At 50.2% G+C, this 17,543-nt stretch overlaps 1 protein-coding gene across 1 annotated transcript in view; it reads right to left on the reverse strand.

The window, feature by feature from the left end:
- ADAMTS3 (ADAM metallopeptidase with thrombospondin type 1 motif 3) overlaps positions 1-17,543 on the reverse strand; it is a 205,460-nt gene that overhangs the window by 134,801 nt on the left and 53,116 nt on the right. The gene's annotated exons all lie outside the window — the stretch shown is intronic.

The raw sequence follows: 17,543 nt of genomic DNA on the forward strand, positions 1-17,543 counted from the left end.
CCAGCTGGGTATTTGATGAGTATGTGAAAATGGAAGGAGGAAAAAATAATCTCTGCTCTCTCCATCCCACCCCTCCTCTTTCCAAGTGCCCTCTAAGCCCCTTCTTGTTCTTCATAATAAGTGGTTATGTTCCCCCTTAATTATTACGTTAACATTTTAGGATATGTTTCACTGCTGAGCAGACTTCAAGCAGACAAGCGTCACCTGAAACTCCCTCTGGAAGGCGTTCTGCCAATTATCTGCAGACCCGTAGCTTTAAAGGTGAAATAAGGTGACCTTAGTAACTTTGGAACTAAGTAACGGCAGAAAGTGAGGAGGACCCAAAGAACCTCTTGTTGAGGGTGAAAGAGGAGAGCGCAAAAGTAGGCTTGAAACTCAACATCAAAAAAACCCTAAGATCATGGCATCCGGCCCCATCACTCCTTGGCAAATAGAAGTGGAAGACATGGAGGCCGTGACAGACTTCACATTTCGGGGATCCAAGAGCCAGTTTGGTGTAGTGGTTAAGTGCGTGGACTCTTATCCGGGAAAATCGAGTTCGATTCCCCACTCCTCCACTTGCACCTGCTGGAATGGCCTTGGGTCAGCCATAGCTCTGGCAGAGGCTGTCCTTGAAAAGGCAGCTGCTGTGAGAGCCTTCTCAGCCCCACCCACCTCACAGGGTGTATGTTGTGGGGGAGGAAGACAAAGGAGATTGTGAGCCACTCTGAGTCTCTGATTCAGAGAGAAGGGCGGGGTATAAATCTGCAGTCTTCTTCTTCTTGTAGATGGTGACTGCAGCCATGAAATTAAAAGACGTTCGCTCCTAGGGAGGACAGCTATGGCAAACCTAGGCAGTATAATAAAAAGGAGAGACAGCACTCTGCCAGCAAAAGTCTGTATAGTCAAAGCGATGGTATTCCCAGTAGTAATGTATGGCTGTGAGAGCTGGACCATAAGGAAGGCCGAGTACAGAAGAATAGATGCTTTTGAGTTGTGGTGCTGGAGAAGACTCTTGAGAGTCCCTTGGACTGCAAGATCAAATCAGTCAGTCCTAAGGGAGATCAACCCTGACTGTAAATTGGGGTATTTTATTTTGTTTTATTATTGTACTACTGTAATGCAGTATTTTATGTTATGTGAGCCGCCCTGAGCCTGCTTCGGCGGGGAGGGCGGGATATAAATTAAAAATTATTATTATTATTACTGTTCCCTGGTAGATAACTCACTGAAAATATCAAGACAGTGTGCGGTTGCAATAAAAAAGGCCAACACCATGCTGGGAATTATTAGGAAGGGAATTGAAAACAAATCAGCCAGTATCATAATGCCCCTGTATAAATCGATGGTGCGGTCTCATTTGGAATACTGTGTACAATTTTGGTCATCGCATCTCAAAAAGGATATTATAGCATTGGAAAAAGTCCAGAAAAGGGCAACTAGAATGATTAAAGGGTTGGAACACTTTCCCTATGAAGAAAAGTTAAAATGCTTGGGGCTCTTTAGCTTGGAGAAACATCAACTGCGGGGTGACATGATAGAGGTTGACAAGATTATGCATGGGATGGAGAGGGTAGAGAAAGAAGTACTTTTCTCCCTTTCTCACAATACAAGAACTCGTGGGCATTCAGTGAAATTGCTGAGCAGTCAGGTTAAAATGGATAAAAGGAAGTATTCCTTCATCCAAAGGTGATTAACATTTGGAATTCACTGCCACAGGAGGTGGCGACAGCTACATGCATAGACAGCTTCAAGAGGGGATTGGATAAAAATATGGAGCAGTGGTCCATCAGTGGCTATTAGCCACAGCGTATTGTTGGAACTCTCTGTCTGGGACAGTGATGTTCTGTATTCTTGGTGCTTGGCGGGGTGGGGCAAAGTGGAAGGGCTTCTAGACCCACTTGTGAACCTCCTGATGGCACTTGGGTTTGTTGGGGGTTTTTTGCCACTGTGTGTCACAGAGTGTTGGACTGCATGGGCCATTCGCCTGATCCAACATGGCTTCTCTTATGTTCTTATGTAAGCTGAAGCTCAAATACTGTGGCCACCAAATGAGAATGGAGCACTCACTGGAGAAGACCCTGATGCTGGGAAAGACAGAAGCCAAAAGAAGAAGGGGACAGCAAAAGATGAGATGGCTGGACAGCATTACTGATGTGACTAACATGAATTTGAGCAGACTTTGGAGGATGGTGAAAGACAGGAGGGTGTGGCGTGACTTTGTCCATGGGGTTGCAAAGAGTCAGACTCGACTGTGCGACTGAACAACAACAAAGAAGAAGAAGAAGAAGAAGAAGACGACGACAACGACGACGAAGAAGAAGAAGAAGAAGAAGAAGAAGAAGAAGAAGAAGATGATGATGATGATGATGATGATGATGATGATGATGATGATGATGATATTGGATTTATAACCCACCCTCCACTCCAAAGAGTCTCAGAGCGGTTCACAGTCTCCTTTACCTTCCTCCCCCACAACAGACACCCTGTGAGGTGGGTGGGGCTGGAGAGGGCTCTCACAGCAGCTTCCCTTTCAAGGACAACCTCTGCCAGAGCTATGGCTGACCCAAGGCCATGCTAGCAGGTGCAAGTGCAGGAGTGGGGAATCAAACCCGGTTCTCCCAGATAAGAGTCCGCGCACTTAACCACTACACCAAACTGGCTCTCTAACTTTGGAGGTCTTTTGAGAGAACCACAATTCCACCCCTTTCCATTCTCCCACCTTCTATTCCAGAAGCAAAGGTCAAATAATACTGGAATTCCACAGATTTCTCTCCTGGGACAAAGACCGTTAAGCCCAGTTCCTTAGCAACAGTGTTTGCCCCTGAAGTGTTTGGGTTCTCGTAGGGGGGAAAAACGAAAATCCCGAAAGGAAAGTGTTCGCTTAGAAAATCTGCTGTGTTTTCCGGCCCTCTCCTCCACCGGTTCAAGGCAGAAAAACCACTGCGAGGTTTTGTGGCTGAGGCCAGAACGGGAATGTTGGAGGATGTTCTGGGTCACCTGCTCACAATGTCCTCACGCCGCATGTTCTTCTGCCCACAGAGCAGCCAACCAATACAACGGAGTGGGAAAATCTGGAGCACGATGAAGTCACATTGAACAGCTGGCGGGGAAAAAAAATGTTGTGGAGGGAAGAAAAGAAGGGGGGAAACCCGAAACATGGAGTTGCTGGTTTTGGCAGGAGCTGTATAACCTTTGTCATGTCTAGCTTCGACCTGAAATATATAGTCCTTGATGTGATACAAAACACAACCTTGGGACCTCAAAGGCTGATTCACTCGTGCAGGTTTCAGAATACTTCCACAACACGGAGAAGAAGAAGAAGACTGCAGATTTATACCCCGCCCTTCTCTCTGAATCAGAGACTCAAAGCGGCTTACAATCTTCCATATCTTCTCCCCCCACAACAGACACCCTGTGAGGTGGGTGGGGCTGAGAAGAAGTGGAAGAAGACTGCAGATTTATACCCTGCCCTTCTCTCTGAATCAGAGACTCAGAGTGACTCACAATCTCCTATATCTTCTCCCCCCACAACAGACACCCTGTGGTGGGCGGGGCTGAGAAGAAGTGGAAGAAGATTGCAGATTTATACCCTGCCCTTCTTTCCGAATCAGAGACTCAGAGTGACTCACAATCTCCTATATCTTCTACCCTCGCACCAGACACTCTGTGAGGTGGGTGGGGCTGAGAAGTGGAAGAAGACTGCAGATTTATACCCCGCCCTTCTCTCTAAATTAGAGACTCAAAGCAGCTTACAATCTTCCATATCTAATCCCCCCACAACAGACACCTTGTGAGGTGGGTGGGCCAAGAGGGCTCTCACAGCAGCTGCCTTTTCAAGGACAACTCCTGCGATAGCTATGGCTGACCCAAGGCCATTCCAGCAGCTGCAAGTGGAGGAGTAGGGAATCAAATCCGGTTCACCCAGATAAGAGTCCGCACATTTAACCACTATACCAAACTAGATCTAAGAAGCTAGACTTGCTACCAAGTCTGGAGGGGAAAAATTGTCCTGGGTTATTGGGTAAAAATGGGCAGCCGAAGCTTTGGATGACACAGAGGTGAATAGCATCATCTGGTAAATACAGCTGGCATGGTTTAGAGCAGGGGTGTCAAACGTGCAGCCCAGGGGCCGAATCAGGCCCTTGGAAGGCTTCTATCAAGCTCCCGAGCAACTGGCTGTCATTTGCTTCCTTCTCCGTCTCTCTTTCTTCATTCTGCATCACAACTTGCTTTGCCAGCCTCCAGGTGGGACCTGAGAATCCCCCGGAAATACAGCTTAACTCCAGTCTACAGAGATCAGTTCCCTGGAGGTAAGGGATGCTTTGGAGGGTGGACCTTATGGCACTGTACCCCACTGAGATCCCTGTCCTCTCCAGGCTCCATCCTTAAATCCCTAGGAGCTTCCCAACCTGGATCTGGCCACCCTACCTCCCCATTCCTCGCTGGTGGTCAGGGAGGACCTGGCAATGCCATATTCAGCTGACACCCCTCCCCTCCTCAAACTTTCCTTCCCCAGTGTTAGAAGAACCAGATGTGATGTCCCTGAGAGCCAGTTTGGTGTAGTGGTGAAGTGTGCAGACTCTTATCTGGGAGAACCGGGTTTGATCCCCTACTCCTCCACTTGAACCTGCTGGAATGGCCTTGGGTCAACCATAGCTCTTTTATCTTGGACAACTGGGTATGATTCCCCACTCCTCCACTTGCACCTGCTGGAATGGCTTTGGGTTAGCCATAGCTCTGGCAGAGGTTGTCCTTGAAAAGGCAGCTGCTATGAGAGCCCTCTCAGCCCTACCCACCTCACAAGGTGTCTGGAATGGCCTTGAGTCAGCCATAGCTCTCGTAGGAGTTGTCCTTGAAAGGGCAGCTTCTGGGAGAGCTCTCTCAGCCCCACCCACCTCACAGGGTGTTGCGGGGGGGGGGAGGGAGGTAAAGGAGATTGTGAGCTGCTCTGAGACTCTGAGATTCAGAGTATAGGGTGGAATATAAATTCAATATCATCATCTTCTTCTTCTTCTTCACCTCCAAGAAGCAAGTGGCCAGAGAGTTGCAGACAGCTAGACAGGCAGACGCTAAGCATCTTTCGGTTTACTCTTCTGCCCTGAACCCTTTGATATGCAGACTGCTACTCTTATGGAAAACAGCTTCTTTCTGTCTCCTTCCTTCTCTTCCTGCACGTACACAAAGAGGGAGGGCCACATCTCTCCATCTTTGGTGGAGTTAATTAGCATATGCTGCCCCCCTCCCCAGCCAAACGCAACCCGATGCAAGAAAAGAGAGCCCCGGGTGAGGGAGGCCTGCTTAGGCTGGCTACAGATCCAGCCTGCCCAAGCAGGCCTTGCTCACCTGGGGCTATCCTTGGCCGCCCCCCCCCCCCCCCCGCAGTCAAAAGGCCCGCAAGCCACCCGCTGCCCAAAATCACATAAGAAGTGGAGAAAGGGTGGCACGGGCTTCTCCAGGGGTTAATGAGGGCTGCTGGGGAGTGTGGCAAACCCCTGCTGGCAGCTGGCTGCCTGCTCTCCTAATCCAGGGATTGTTATGCAGCTGCACCTACTATTCAACGGACAAGAGCCATTTTGGTGTAGTGGTTAAGTGTGCAGACTCTTATCAGGGAGAACTGGGTTTGAATCCCCACTCCTCCACTTGCACCTGCTAGAATGTCCTCGGGTCAGCCGTAGCTTTCACAGGAGTTGTCCTTGAAAGGGCGGCTGCTGTAAAGAGCTCTCTCAGCGCTACCTACCTCACAGGGTGTCTGTTGTGGGGGAGGGGAGGTAAAGGAGATTGTGAGCTGCTCTGAGACACTGAGATTCAGAGTGTAAGGTGGGCTATAAATCCAATATCATCATCAAGGTAGGTGGGGAGGAGGAAGAGGAGGGGCGGAGGGGCATCAGGAAGGTTCAGGAGCTGTGCTCCTGTGAGCTCCTGCTGAATTCAAGGCCTGGGCACCATGGATGCAGGATGCCTCTCTGCCTCTGTGTCCATCACTACCTCGCGAGAAGGGTCTTTTTTTTTTTTTTAGCAGGAATGCAGTTCCATAAGAACATAAGAGAAGCCATGTTGGATCAGGCCAGTGGCCCATCCAGTCCAACACTCTGTGTCACATAAGAACATAAGAGAAGCCATGTTGGATCAGGCCAATGGCCCCTCCAGTCCAACACTCTGTGTCACATAAGAACATAAGAGAAGCCATGTTGGATCAGGCCAGTGACCCATCCAGTCCAACACTCTGTGTCACATAAGAACATAAGAGAAGCCATGTTGGATCAGGCCAAATGCCCCTCCAGTCCAACACTCTGTGTCACATAAGAACATAAGAGAAGCCATGTTGGATCAGGCCAATGGCCCATCCAGCCCAACACTCTGTGTCACATAAGAACATAAGAGAAGCCATGTTGGATCAGGCCAACGGCCCATCCAGTCCAACACTCTGTGTCACACAGTGGCAAAAAATTTTATATATACACACACACTGTGGCTAATAGCCACTGATGGACCTGTGTTCCATATTTTTATCTAAACCCTCCCTCTTTGTGTATGTGCAGGAAGAGAAGGAAGGAGACAAAAAGAAGCTGTTTTCCATAAGAGTAGCAGTCTGCATATCAAAGGGTTCAGGGCAGAAGAGTAAACCGAAAGATGCTTAGCGTCTGCCTGTCTAGCTGTCTGCAACTCTCTGGTCACTTGCTTCTTGGAGGTGAAGAAGAAGAAGATGATATTGGATTTATATTCCACCCTATACTCTGAATCTCAGTCTCAGAGCGGCTCACAATCTCCTTTACCTCCCCCCACCCGCAACACCCTGTGAGGTGGGTGGGGCTGAGAGAGCTCTCCCAGAAGCTGCCCTTTCAAGGACAACTCCTACGAGAGCTATGGCTGACTCAAGGCCATTCCAGACACCTTGTGAGGTGGGTAGGGCTGAGAGGGCTCTCATAGCAGCTGCCTTTTCAAGGCCAACTCCTGCGATAGCTATGGCTAACCCAAAGCCATTCCAGCAGGTGTAAGTGGAGGAGTGGGGAATCATACCCGGTTGTCCCAGATAAGAGAGCTATGGTTGACCCAAGGCCATTCCAGCAGGTTCAAGTGGAGGAGTAGGGGATCAAACCCGGTTCTCCCAGATAAGAGTTCTCCAGCTGGCTTTGTGTCAGGGGGAGTGGCCTAATATGCCAATGAGTTCCTGCCTGGCATTTTCTACAGAAAAGCCCTGAGTGAGACAATCAGGGGTGTGGCCTAATATGCAAATGAGGTCCTGCTGGGCTATTTCTACCAAAAAAACCCCCAGCGAGAATAGAATCTGGTCACTGTCTCTGAGGTGCACTGTCCAGTATGGCTTTCCTAAATGTGAAGTAGTTCTTATTTTCTTTTAAACGGGGAAGTGGCTCTGTGGAACTTGGTAGTTTTGCATGCATACGCAGGGTTCCCAAGTCCCGCCCCCCCAGCCTGTGGTGGCGGCTATTGCATCATAGAGTTTCCCTCTCCCTAACTGCTAGAGCTTCCAGGAAAACCACAGAGCAGGGGTGGCCAACGGTAGCTCTCCAAATGTTTTTTGCCTACAACTCCCATCAGCTCCAGCCATCGGCCATGCTGGCTGGGACTGATGGGAGTTGTAGACAAAAAAACATCTGGAGAGCTACCGTTGGCAACCCCTGCCATAGAGTTTTCCTGGAAACGCCTAGCGTGGCCGGCGCACAACGTCGCTAGCGTGATGACATCACTTGCGGGTGACATCATCGCACCGGCGACATCGAGGGAGGTTCCCCTGCCAGCCCAGTGTGGGCCAGTGAGTTGGGAACCTCCCAGGCGGGAGAACCCTTGCCTGGACTGGGAGGGGGGCTTGGGAGCCCTATGCATACGCTGAACAAAGGTGCCCTGCTGTGTTCTGAGCCTTTAACACCCTCTGCAAATTGGGACTACTATACCAGTTCTCCCGACACCCAGGTTCCTCTCCCAAAATCTTCATGACTTTACCAACCCTAATGGTGATGCACACAGCCAAGAAAAGCACGCATATATGGCCCAGGGAGAGAGCAAATCTCCCTTGGACACGTAAATCCAGTTGCAAGGAAGTTGTTAGATAAGGTATACTGCAATTCTAACTGCCCTTCAAAACAAACAAGAAAAAGAAACAAAAGCCCCTGAGGCACATGCTGTCTGCTAAAGCCAACCTGATAATGCTCATCGATTGCCCTAAACTAAAGCAGTCAGGAAAACGTGACCTGGATTCTGCAATCCAGGTTAGAACTGCAAAGACATCACGATTGTTTTAGGGCTGTGCAATACGGACCGTTAAGACTTTTTATTCGAGGCTGCATTTACCTTCCAAAACCCTCTCGGCCCTTTTATACAGATGAAGCAATCTATACCCCAAGGGTGGCCAAACTTGCTTGACGTAAGAGCCACCTAGAATAAATGTCAGATGTTTGAGAGCTGCAAGACGCGAACGTCAGATGTTTGAGAGCCATAAGACAGGAAGGTGGGCAGGCAAATAGATGGGGGGAGGAAGGGCGAGGTGGAAAGAAAGCAATTTTAACTTTAAATGCTTTCTCTAAGCTGCCTGGCTGGCTTGGCTTGGAGAAGTGATTTCAAGAGAGAAATGCCTTCTCCAAACTGGCTGACGGGGCAGTGGGGGGTGGGGGGGTTTGAGAGCCACGCAAGATACATGAAAAAGCCACATGTGGCTCCCGATCCGCAGTTTGGCTGCCCCTGCTATACACTCTGCTATGCTGCAATTAAAGTGTGTCTAAGTCAAAGTAATTTCCCGCCCCCAGCAATGCTTAAATGAAGCAAGTTTCCAAATACCTGCTCAGCTTTTTGCCTAAGGCAAATCAGAAAGGGAAGCAGGCAGAGGATTCTGGGTAAGGGACACGGTACAGAGCCCTGTGGTGCAGAGTGGTAAAGCTGCAGTACTGCAGTCGGAGCCCTCTGCTCGCGTCTTGAGTTCGATCCCAGCGGAAGCTGGTTCAGGTAGCCGGCTCCAGGTTGACTCAGCCTTCCATCCTTCCGAGGTCGGTCAAAGGAGTCCCCAGCTTGCTGGGGGGAAAGCGTAGAGGACTGGGGAAGGCAATGGCAAACCACCCCATTAAAAAGTCTGCCGTGAAAACGTTGTGAAAGCAACGTCACCCCAGAGTCGGAAACGACTGATGCTTGCACAGGGGACCTTTCCTTTCCCTACTGTTGTTTAATGTTTGATTGTGAGGTTTTATAAGCTGGATTGTGTATCTATGTTTTGTTGTAACCTGCCTTAAGCCTGCTTGTGAAGGGTGGGCTAGAAGCCTAATAATAATAAATAATAGTTTCTCACTTAAATTAGATTTATACCCGGCCCTTCTCCCTGAGGCGGCCCCGTGGCACAGAGTGGTAAAGCAGCAGTACTGCAGTACTGTAGTCTGAACTCTCTGCTCATGACCTGAGTTTGATTCCGGCGGAAGTTGATCCAGGTAGCCGGCCCATGGTTGACTCAGCCTTCCATCCTTCCGAGGTCGGTCAAAGGAGTACCCAGCTTGCTAGGGGGTGGGGGGAAGTGGAGATGACCGAGGCAGGCAAGGACAAACCGCCCCGTAAAAAAGTCTGCCGTGAAAACGTTGTGAAAGCAACGTCACCCCTAGGGTTGCCAAGTCCAATTTAAGAAATATCTGGGGACTTTGGGGGTGGAGCCAGGAGACTTTGGGGGTGGAGCCAGGAGACATTAGGGGTGGAACCAAGATCAAGGCTGTGACAAGCATCATTGAACTCCAAAGGGAGTTCTGGCCATCACATTTAAAGAGACGGCACACCTTTTCAATGCCTTCCTTCCATAGGAAATAATGAAGGATAGGGGCACCTTCTTTTGAAGCTCATAGAATTGGACCCCCTGGTCCAATCGTTTTGAAACTTGGGGAATATTTTGGGAGAGGCAATAGATGCTGTACTGAAAATTTGGTGCCTCTACCTCAAAAAACAGCCTCCCCCCAGAGCCCCAGATACCCACGGATCAAATCTCCATGATTTTCTATGGGAATAAATCTCCCGAGGGAATAACAGAGTTCCCAGCAGACATTTCCCTCCCCTCCCCCCACTTTCTGACGACCCTGAAGCGGGGGGAGGGCCTCCAAACCGGGGGATCCCCTGCCCCCACCTGGGGATTGGCAACCCTAGTCACCCCAGAGTCGGAAACGACTGGTGCTTGCACAGGGGACTTACAGTCCTCATTCCTTAGTTTGTGTGGGTAGCAGATAGGGTTGCCGGGTCTCCGTTGGAAAATACCTGGAGACTTTGGGGTTGGATCCAGGAGAGGCCAGAGTCTAGGGAGGGGAGGGGGCCTCAGCATGGTCCAATGCCACAGAGTCCCCCATTCAAAGCAGCCGTTTTCTCCAGGGGATAATTAAAGCCAAAAATCACCGAAATAGCAATAACACTTTTACACAACGAGTGTACATGCAACCTACATTTCTCCAAATACATGCGTAGCAATAATCCAAAAGTTGGAAAATACTGACAAAAAAAGGAGGCTGACGAAGGACTGAAACCGTGAAGGACCCCGGGCTAGCGGTCCTTTACTTTCTTGGAGACAAACCGGAAATTTGAACTCCACTCAAGTTGCTGAATATAAGCTTGAGCACAAGTTGGAACAGAAGGAAGGCATCTGCCTCTAAGGAACAGTATTTTTAAAAATCTTTATACAGCAGACAGTGTGGGGGACTGAATGGAACTCTTTTTCCAGCTGCGTTGGTTTAATCATGTATTAATCATGCAATTTGTTGAATTAAGTACTATGAGTGGTTAATAAATTACTAATGATGATTATTGCTACACATGTATTTTGAAGAAGAAGAAGATGAATAAGATATTGGATTTATATCCCGCCCTCCACTCCAAATCTCAGAGACTCAGAGTGGCTTACAATCTCCTTTATCTTCCTTCCCCACAACAGACACCCTGTGAGGTGGGTGGGCTGAGAGGGCTCTCACAGCAGCTGCCCTTTCAAGGACAACCTCTGCCAGAGCTATGGCTGACCCAAGACCATTCCAGCAGCTGCAAGTGGAGGAGCAGGGAATCAAACCCGGTTCTCCCAGATAAGAGTCCACCCACTTAACCACTACACCAAACTGGCTCTCCTACGTTTGATAAATGTAGGTTGCATATACACTCATAGTGTAAAAGTGTTGTTGCTATTCCAGTGATTTTTGGCTTTAATTATTCACTGACACCAGAACCTGCTGATACCTACCATTTTCTCCAGGGGAGCTGATCTCCGCCGGCTGGAGTTTGGTTGCAAAAGCAGGAGATCTCCAGGTCCCACCTGGAGGCTGGCAACCCTCATAACAGAGTAGTACAAAAAAAAAAGTGGTCTAGAAACTTTACATGGTTTTATTTGCAAGGTCAAGCGAAAGCGAAGCGCGCTCGAAAGGACACCCTGCCTTGACTTAGAAGCCGTTGGCTCCTCTCTTTCTCCGAAACTTTCTAGGCAAAATACCTGAGGCCACTTCCAAGAACACAGCAACCCAGCGTGACCCCTGGCGAGAACCTCTGCTCCCATTTCACTCACAAACTGCCTTGTTCGGCTCCCTCACTTGGCTCCTAATTTTGCTTCTTCTTCTTTTTCCCCCCCATTTCTTCAGACACTGAAATTTCCCCCATCCAGCAGTGCGTATACGCAAGTGTGTATTTATATATGCGTGCACATGCACACATTGGAGAGGCGCACTCTCCACATCTCGTTTCAGATATAAATTTGGCCTGGCACTGCCAAGCTCTCTGCAAATGACTCACGGGCCCCTGTTTATTTGGAGCCAGTCCCTATTTATTTGTAAAACAGGGCTGCCCAGTTACTTTCGTTCTGGCTCCCGGCCCGTGGGGAAGGAAATTTCCCTCGAGGACTCTTGTTCCCTTACGTGCTGCGCCAGACAGACATGTCAGGGACGCAGTTTCTCTTCAGGCAGCATTCCTTCCTTGGGGTGCCTCTGCCAGGTCAAAACTTGCAGGGTTTTTTTTTTTCTTAGCCAACGAAAAATCCAGATTATCTTTCAAAACAGACAGCGAATCTCTAATTATGAGGGTATCACAGCTCTTCCCTGCCTCCTAGCTAGGGATGCTGCGTTCAACCTGGCAGCCAGTGGGGTGGGGGAATCCATGGTCCTCTAGCAGGGGTGTTAAGCATACAGCCCGGCGGCCAAATCAGGCCCCCGGAGGGCTCCTATCAGGCCCCCGAGCAACTGGCTGCAGTCAGCTTCCTTCTCTCCCTTGCTTCCTTCTGCATCACAGCTTGCTTTGCCAGACTTGCTCAATTGCACAGGAGTTACAGAGCAAAGCCTCTATTTTCACCATTGGCTGAGGCTCCTCCATCTACAGGATTTTCTGTGTGTGCAGAATGATGATGTCACCTGGAAGTGATATCGTCACATTGCCACCATTGGGGAGACACTCTAGCTTTTGAGCAAAACTCTATGGTTTGTAGCTGGTTTTCGATCTCTGTCATCTAAAGGTCAGTTGTAATTCCAGGAGATCGCTAGACCCCTCCTGGAGGTTGGCAACCCTATTGTTTGGGGGCAAACAATAGGTTGCTTGGGAAAGGGGGAAATGATCTGCTCTGCGAAAACCTTCCATGCACTGTTCCAGTGGATAAAATCCAAAACTGGCAGGTTTATAAGCATTACATCAGAGTTTGGTGCAAAGAGAGCCAGTCTGGTGTAGTGGTTAAGTGTGCGGACTCTTATGTGGGAGAACCAGGTTTGATTCCCCGCTCCTCCACTCACAGCTGCTGGAGTGGCCTTGGGTCAGCCATAGCTCTCGCAGAGTTGTCCTTCAAAAGGCAGCTTCTGAGAGAGCTCTCTCAGCCCCACCTACCTCACGAGGTATCTGTTGTGGGGGAGGAAGGTAAGCAAAGTAGCATCGTATTGTAACGTGCGAGCAATTGCCTTTAGCATGGGTTCCAGAGCTAAAAAAAAAAGCAGCCAGTGGAAGGGGAACGGAACACAGAACTGAACCTAGGACCTGCGTAGCCGCCGCACCAGTAGGCTTCCCAACCCTCCCGCCCTGGCGGGGGACCCCAGGATTTCCACCCTCTTCCCCCGCTCCCCCAAAAAAACGGAAGCGGGGGGAGGGCGGAAACGGCGCCGGGGAGCATGGCGAGCCGCCCCATCCCGGAGCGGGCGAGGCCGCTGCGCCGCCGCCACCTCCCCGCCCACCGCAGCTGCTCCTCCGAGATGCCTGCTCCTCCAGGAGCAGCCAAGAGGCGGCAGCAGTGCAGGCAAAACCAGGGGAGGGCGGAGGCAGGCCAGGAGCATGGCGAGCCGCGAATCCGGGCCCTTCTAGGACCCAGACTCGAGGCTCGCCATGCCCCCGGCCCGCCTCCACCCCCCCCCCTCCGATTCCACCCCAGAGGCGGAGCAGAGCAGGCGAGGCCGCCGCGCCGCTGCCACCTCTTCTCCACTCGCCGTGGCAAGCCACGGCGAGCGGAGAAGAGGCGGCAGCGGCACAGCGGCGTCGCCCGCTCCGAGATGGGGCGGCTGGCCACGCTCTCCGGCGCCATTTCCCCCCCTCCCCCCTAGCTCCACCCCAGTGTCTCCTGGCTCCACCCCCAAAGTCTCCTGGCTCTACCCCCAAAGTCCCCAGATATTTCTGGGGTTGGACTTGGCAACCCTACGCACCAGTCAGACTTCGGTCTGCTACCCATAGGAGGAATCCTATACAAGCATGGCACTGTCTGCGTGCCAAGCAAAGGAGAACTGAGACAGTGGACTGTAAAGTCCTACCTTACAAGAGTGACGTGAAATAACATTCTGATTTTGAAAGCACTACCTTACAAGAGCGGTGTGGAATAACTTTTTGATTTCTCTATGGACATTGAATGAATTTTGGTTGGCGATGATAATAATACAATTGCACCCTTATGAAAGAAACAGCTGAAGCGTTTTATTTGCAACGTAAAAATGCAGGGGTTTATTTCGAGCGTTTGCTAATCAGTACACTGCAGTTTCTGGTTTGCCCAATTCCCAGGCGGAGGCAGCAGATCCCCAGGTTTGGAGGCCCTTCCCCCACTTCAGGGTCATCAAAAAGTGTGTGTGGGGGGGAATGTCTGCTGGGCACGAAGGAGATTGACTCCTATAGGGCAGGGGTGGCCAACGGTAGCTCTCCGGATGTTTTTTGCCTACAACTCCCATCAGCCCCAGCCAGCATGGCCAATGGCTGGGGCTGATGGCAGCTGTAGGCATAAAACATCTGGAGAGCTACCGTTGGCCACCCCTGGTATAGGGTGTAATGGAAAATTTATCCACGGATATCTGGGGCTCGGGGGGGGGGGCTGTTTTTTTGAGGTAGAGGCACCAAATTTGCAGCATAGCATCTGATGCTTCCCCTCAAAACACCCTCCGAGTATCAAAAAGGTTGGACTAGGGGGTCCAATTCTATGAGCCCCAAAAGAAGGTGCCCCTATCCTTCGTGATTTCAATGGAGGGAAGGCATTTAAAAGGTGTGCAGCGGTCCCTTCAAATGTGATGGCCCGAACTCCCCTTGGAGTTCAGTGATGCTTGTCACAACCTTGTTCCCAGCTGCACCCCCAAGGTCTCCTGGCTGCACCCCTAAAGTCCCCAGATATTTCTTGAATTGGACTTGGCAACCCTAGATAATGACCTGCTTCTCCACGAACCCCTTGGCTTCGCGAATATTCCTGGGTGGGTGTGGGGGGGGGAATCGTTTCGAAAAAAGGGAGGAAAGGAAACTTTGCAGATGAGAATCAGCAGTGATTATTTTAAGACCGGCCGGCCACATTCTGCTTACGTCCCGATATATCCAGGCCAAACCAATTACCCTGAGACAACGACAAGTTTGTACAAGTCAGCAATCTACACACTCCACCAACTCGATCGTGCCCCCCCCCCCCCCGTGACTTAGAAACGGAAATCGAATATAGAATGCCGTATCAGCTCCCAAGCAGAAAGTAGGCCAGCGGAGTTTCTTGCAAAATGTTGTATTCTTCGTGCGCAGGAAAGCGTTGGAGCATGCAAATGGACTTGTGGGTCTCTTGTGCTCTTTCATCACCAACCAGGGTTTTTTTTGTAGAAAAATAAGTGGTGGAGCTCATCCAGGGATTGCTATGCAGCTGCACATACTATTCAGTGGACAAGGCGGTGGAACTCTCAGGAGGAGGAGGAGGAACGCTCAGAAAGTTTCAGGAGCTGTGCTCCTGTGAGCTCTCACTGAATCTGAGGCCTGTCACCAACATTCGAAGACATGGAATACTATTGGAATTAGGGTTACCAATCCCCAGGTGGGGGCAGGGGATCCCTTGGTATGGAGATCCTCCCCCCCACTTCAGGGTCATCAGAATGTAGAGTGGGGGGAGGAAAATGTCTGCTGGGCACTCCATTATTTCCTATGGAAGTTGATTCCCATAGGGTATAATGAAGAATTGATCTGTGGGTATCTGGGGTTCCAGAGGGGCTGTTTTTTGAGGTAGAGGCACCAAGCTTTCAGCATAGCATCCAGCGCCTCTCCCCAAAATACCCTGCAATTATCGAAAGAATTGGACCAGGGAGTCCAATTCTATGAGCTCCCACAGGTGCCCTTATCCTTTATTATTCCAAATGGAGGGAAGGCCTTTGAAAGGTGTGTGGTCCCTTTAAATGTGATGGCCAGAACTCCCTTTGGAGTTCAGTCATGATTGTCACAACCTTGCTTTTAGCTCCACCCCCCAAAGTCTCCTGACTCCACCTTCAAAGTCCCCAGATATTTCTTGAATTGGACTTGGCAAACTCTAACTGGAATGCTGACCATGGACTACGAAGCTACTGTTCACCCATGAACACCTGAAGCTGCCTTATACTGAATCAGACCTGTGGTCCATCAAACTCAGTGTGGTTTACTCAGACTGGCAGCAGATTTCCAAGGTCACAGGCTGAGGTCCTTCACACCACTCCCTACCTGATCTTTTCAACTGGAGATGCTGGAGATTCAACCTGGAACTTGCTGCATACCAAGTAGATGCTCTGTGGGTATGCGGTGGCCCCACGCCAGCTTCCCCTGATGCCTCCATTATAGATGTGAAGGAATTACAACATACGGGAACCCCTGGCCCACAGTAATTCTTCATCTGGCCGTTCAGCTGCTTAGCAATTTGACCGGAGCATTACTTCACTGGGCTGTCCCACTGGCTAGAAGGCCCCAAGGAATTGCAAAATAGTTTGAGGGCCACTGAGAGCCAGAAGAAGGAGGAGGAGGACGAGGAGGGGGACAAGGAAGGGGGAGGGCGAGGAGGGGAGGAAGAGGTTGGATTTATACCCTACCCATCCCTTGGAGTCTCAGAGCAGCTTACAATCTCCTTTACCTTCCTCCCCCACAACAGACTCCCTGTGAGGAAGGTGGGACTGAGAGGGCTCTCCCAGAAGCTGCCCTTTCAAGGACAACCTCTGCAAGAGCTATGGCTGACTCAAGGCCATTCCAGGAGCTGCAAGTGGAGGAGTGGGGAATCAAACCCGGTTCTCCCAGATAAGACTCTGCGCACCAAACCACTACACCAAACCCCTACACAATGGGTCTAATGACCCCATCTGGATCTCTGTCCACTTCTGAAGACTCCAAGACCTTCAAGGTGGGCAGAGACCTGGCTGTGACCTTCAGGCCAAAACATCTGCTTCTCTAGAGTTCCTTTCTAACAATAGCTTTTGAAATGCAATTCTCTGAGATGCTTCCAAGCATAGGACTACGATATCCCATGTGTGTTACGTGCCATCAAGTCGCTTCTAACTGATGTTGAACCTATGAATTAATGGCCTTCAAAATGTCCTGTCGTTAACAGTCTTGCAGAGTCAATCCAATTCATATTGGGCCTTCCACTTTTCCTAGCATGATTGTCTTTTCCGGGGCTGGAATTCTAGCAGGAGCTCCTTTGCATATTAGGCCACACACTCCCGATGCAGCCAATCCTCCAAGAGCTTACAGGGCTTTTATTCCGGGGCCTACTGTAAGTTCTTGGAGGATTGGCTACATCAGGGAGGTGTGGCCTAATATGCAAAGGAGCTCCTGCTAGAATTCCTTACAGGGCTCTTCGCATAGGGCCTGCTGTAAGCTCCAGGAGGATTGGCTACATCAGGGGTGTGTGGCCTAATATGCAAAGGAGCTCCTGCTAGAACGCCACCCCTGGTCTTTTCCAGTGACTCTTGTCTACTCATAATGTGACCGAAGTATGACAGCCTCAGTTTAGCCCGGGAGTGTCACATTCATTTGTTATGTGGGCCGGATCTGACATAAATGAGACCTTGTTGGGTCGGGTCATGTGTACCATAAAACGGAATGCCAGGTAGCAGAGATATAAACTTTATAAAGGACACAAACACAGATTAAAAACGGTAACAAAAAACATGCTTAAAGTATTAGCACTCTTGCAGTATTGTGGTCAGTGTCAAATCAAGCTCTCGCTCCCCCCCCCTCCACCTTCCTCTCCAAAAGAGGAGCCTCAGCCAATGGAGAAAATAGAGGCATTGCTCTGTAGCTCCTGTGCGATTGAGAAATCCTGGCAAAGCAACTGTGACACAGAAAGAAGCGAGAGGGAGGGAGAAGGAAGTAGACTTGCTTATGGCCCCGATCCGGCTCAGGGG

Source organism: Heteronotia binoei, chromosome 9 (genome assembly GCF_032191835.1).
Source record: "Heteronotia binoei isolate CCM8104 ecotype False Entrance Well chromosome 9, APGP_CSIRO_Hbin_v1, whole genome shotgun sequence".
Taxonomy (NCBI): Eukaryota; Metazoa; Chordata; class Lepidosauria; order Squamata; family Gekkonidae; genus Heteronotia; species Heteronotia binoei.